This window comes from Alligator sinensis, unplaced genomic scaffold, assembly GCF_000455745.1.
Source record: "Alligator sinensis unplaced genomic scaffold, ASM45574v1 scaffold398_1, whole genome shotgun sequence".
NCBI lineage: Eukaryota > Metazoa > Chordata > Crocodylia > Alligatoridae > Alligator > Alligator sinensis.
In genome coordinates this window covers 18,716-22,818 of record NW_005842708.1, presented here as the reverse complement: position 1 = coordinate 22,818, position 4,103 = coordinate 18,716, and the positions used below count along the sequence as shown (strand labels likewise).

Sequence of the window (4,103 nt, the reverse complement as noted above, 5' to 3'; positions counted from 1 at the left end):
GAATGAGGAGGGTGAGAGGCACTGGCAGGGCTGGGGGGCAGTGGCTTGGCTGTAAAGCATGATAATGTTTTCTGTGTGATTGTTGTATACTGTGCCTCCTGTAGGACTGGAGACGACCATTTCCCACCCCCCCTCAGACCATTACCTTAAGATTCCTCAACAGAAACTGTAAAACCAGTTGAGTAACTCTGGCCAAATCTAGGAGTGCTGACCCTATTTACATTTTCACTGGCATCCTGCCACATTTTTAGCTTCTTTCATTTCTTGGAGTCTCAGAACAATAAGACTCCTGATGCCTGAAGAAGGGTGACTGAACTTGAAAGCTTGACAAGAACTTTTTTCCAACTACTCATTTGGTCTAATAAAAGATATCACATCTACTCAAAGAACTTTGCCTGCCTATGTCCGTAGACCAACACGGCTACAACCAAAAACCCAGACTCTCTTTGAATTGCTTTGACTGCATTAACTGTGCTCCAATGAAGCTGCTTTTTGGCTGGGGCCCTGGGGCCCTGGATGAGGACACTAGCAGGGCTGGGGGTAGAGGCTGTGGGTTGGGATTGAAGGGCAGTGGCAGTGCTGGTGGGCAGGGGCTGCGGGTTGGAAGTGAGAGGCACCCCAAAGCATGAGAAATCAGTGACCATGATTTTTTTGATTGAGCAATTTTATTATTATTTTTTATTTATATACAGAGTCAGACATGGTTTCTTCATGTTATGCTGCAGAGTCCAAGGACCTCGGGTCTGCTTTTTGCAGGGAGACTTGGAATCTGACAGTACATTGTCCTATCAGCATTTCACAGTAACCCTATTTGCATATGAATTCCAGTTTCCCGGCAGTTCAGGTTACAGCTCTCATCAGTCTGTGCCCTGAGGCAGAACTCCAAACCTGGCTTTCCAAGAGTTTGAACAGACACCAGCCCAGTTCAATAAACCATATCATTTCCTATAGATGTGACTGTTCTAGGGCCAGCAATATTATTGTTTTCTTATTGCTTGCCATGATAGGAATAGAGGAAGCCATGCCCTAGCAAGCAGTCCAGAGACAAATCCCCATTCTTGCATTACCTTCCAGTATGCCAAAGGCCTATTCCCAGAGCTACCCAACCCATACCACATGAACCCAATGCTACATGTTAGGGTTCTCTTCAAGAATTGGCAAAAGCCTGCTTAGCTGTGACTTGCACTTGGCAAACCATGCACTTTATTTGATCTGCTCATCAGTCCCCACTCCCCACATTTCTGAGGTCCTAGGAACATTTCACTTGCAAAATTCCCTGCTAGTACCCCCTCCACCTGGGCCTGGGGCCATGGGGGACCCCCTGATTGCAGTGAGTGTCCTGCTCTCACCACCCACTGTTTTGTGGCACCCCAGGCCACATGCTAGAGTTTGCTCCTTGAATTTCAAACTGCCTACCTCTACTGAAGGTCAATGAACATCTGCACCACACAGCCCCTCCCCACCTCCACTGCCCATGGTGGTGTGGGGCAGGGAATCCTGCCTGGCAGTGACTGGCCATCTCACCATTCACTGTTTTGGGGTGGCCAACACCAAGGCTACAAGCTATGGTTCCTGAGGCTGCAGTTTGTACCTTTAAGTCCCAGGTCCTTATTCCTGATTCCCAGTTCCTTTTTCAAAGCTAATCTACACCCAATAAAAGTTTCTTATTAATGAATTACACATTCTATAGAGAAAGAATTTCATTAGCTATGCATATTTACCAAATAATATGTAAATTAATATCCTGCATCCACCATGACTGTGTACCACCAGAGGACTCTCCTGGATACCTCTGAACAGAGTCTTGCGCAGCCCAAAGCATGGCCTGATTGACAGCACCCCCCATGTACACTGCAATAAGTATATGGGCTCAAATAAATAATTATTTTGGGCTGGGGTTAGAGATGGAAATCCTTCTTAGGTCCCCCATAGCATGACTCTGTGCCACTGGGAGATTCTCTCAGACATCTTTGTCAAGAGTCTTGCCTGGCCCAAAGTACTGTTTGTTCATGCCAGGCTGCCAACTCACAGCCCCCCATGCACACTATACTAAGTATATGGGCTTGAATAAGGAACTGGTTTTTGGGCTAGGATGACAGCTGGAAATCCTTCCTGGGCAAGCCCACATGCTCAGGGGTGTCCAGGAGAGTCCCCAGTGCCAGAGACATGATGTGGGGTGGCCCTAGCTCTAGGGTGTCATGGCCATATAGCAGTGCATGGGGAGGGCAGAGATGCACCCAGCTCTGGGGTGTAAATACTACATATATCAGTGTATGAGGAGGGCTGAGAGACACCCCAGAGCTGGGTGCAACAGCCACATATAATGTTTCATCACAGCCATCACCATACACTGTTATACATGGCCATTACATTCCAGAGCTGGGCGCACCTGGGTCAGCCCTGGGTCAACGCAGTTTTGTCTGGAGAGATGAGGGGACAGTATCATGGTCTGCTATTGTGGTTGGTGTCAGGGGGAGCTGTTCTGGCAATGAGGGACCTGCTTGGGTGACCAGTGGGGTCACCCTAAAACCAGCACCCCAGCAAAGCTGACAGACAAGGCATAAAGCCCCTGATGCATACCCCCATTAGAAAGCCTGATGGGCTGTGTGGTGCCAAAGGTTGGCAAAGGGTGTGGGGGAGCACTGGCATGGGCAGTTTTCCTGTCACCGAGAAATGTTGGTGAATCCATTAATCCCCAAAGTCTGTAAGGGAGCAAGAGTGCCTATAGTTTGGATAGAACCCCGTTTTTGGACTTTAAAATAATTGCTGTCAAAAGGGGGGGGGGGGGGGGAACTGGAGAAAGACCAGGCTTGGCAATGGTTTGGTGGCCATCCAGGGTAGGGTGTGTGGCAGGCCAGTAGGGGGTGCTCCTGCACTATGCCACCCACCTCACTGCACCCAATCACCTTCTAGGCTCCAGTGCCTCCCTGGGGGTGCCTCACATCTGGCCAACCCCCTTCCTGTAGCACACCCACTAGCCTGGGGGTACAGCTATCACCACCCAGGGATGGGCTTGATTCTGGCATGATGTCCCCTGGGGAACACAGGCCTACTAGTAGCCCTCAAAGGTACTTGACTCACTTCAAGAACTTGGGGTACTTCCCTCAGTTGGAAGCACAAGTAGTGGTCTCCCTTAGTCAGCCGAACCAAGGGGACCCCAACGCATAATCTAGACCCACTCCCAATAAGTCTCCCTTGCTAGGTACAAAGGAAAACTTTATTAGTTACAAGGAGTAGGGTTGGAATAGGGTACAGAGTTGAGTAGTATCAGAGAAATCCCATAGAGCAAACAGGGTGGCTGGACTAGCTTTTGACCACACATCTGAGTTACTACAAGCTATATATCTAGTTAGATCACAGGTAGCTTACTCACAAGTATCATCCAGAGGCAGGTGGAGATTCCCTCTGGAGGCAGGCAGTTCCTTGATCATGAGTTTTGAGAGAGAAAACAAGTTTCAGATGGTCCAGCTCATCTGTCTCTCTGAGTTTTCCTCATGGCTGCTGCCCCTTCCTCCTGGGCAGGCCTTAATTTATATAGCCCTTATGACCTCATTTACCTGGTCCAATGGAGGCTAGCACTTGTTGGCTGTCAGCCAACCAATTTGAAATGCATCACTGGTTGCTGGGCAGACTGGCAGTTCCAAGCTTCCCAGGGAGCCCAAGTCCCTCACCCAGGTATGTGATGCCAGTCACGTAGGCAGAGGGAGCAAGTTTCCCCCCTCCCTCAGGAATGTGTCCAGCTCAGGTTACCTAAAGAGATCGGGTAAGGTGTGTACTCTCTGCAGGGCCCATCCTAACCAAATTGTCACAGAGCAGAGTTTTTGGGGAGAAACAGAGGTGGCCTTCTGCCACAGGGTGCACCCCCAACTTCCTGTCCATGCCACTTCAGGACTGTCCCAAAGAACCCTGACCACAGTCCCGCTCAGCCCAAAGAGCAGTTTGTGTGTGCCAGGCCGCAAACTGCCAGCTCCCCCATGCCCACTGTACTAAGTATATGGGCTCAAATAAGGAACTGGTTTTGGGCTGGGATTATGGCTAGAAATCCTTGGAACACCCCACACCATGCCTCTGTGGCACTGCAGGACTCTTCTGGACATCTCTGA

At 49.7% G+C, this 4,103-nt stretch overlaps 1 long non-coding RNA gene across 1 annotated transcript in view; it reads right to left on the bottom strand.

Moving 5' to 3' along the window:
- The window catches only part of LOC102380449, a 7,187-nt gene extending 3,781 nt beyond the window's left edge, over positions 1-3,406 (bottom strand). The window contains exon 1 of the long non-coding RNA XR_324998.3: positions 3,374-3,406. This is a non-coding gene — a long non-coding RNA (uncharacterized LOC102380449). The remainder of the gene's footprint in view (positions 1-3,373) is intronic.
- Positions 3,407-4,103: the final 697 nt, after the last annotated feature.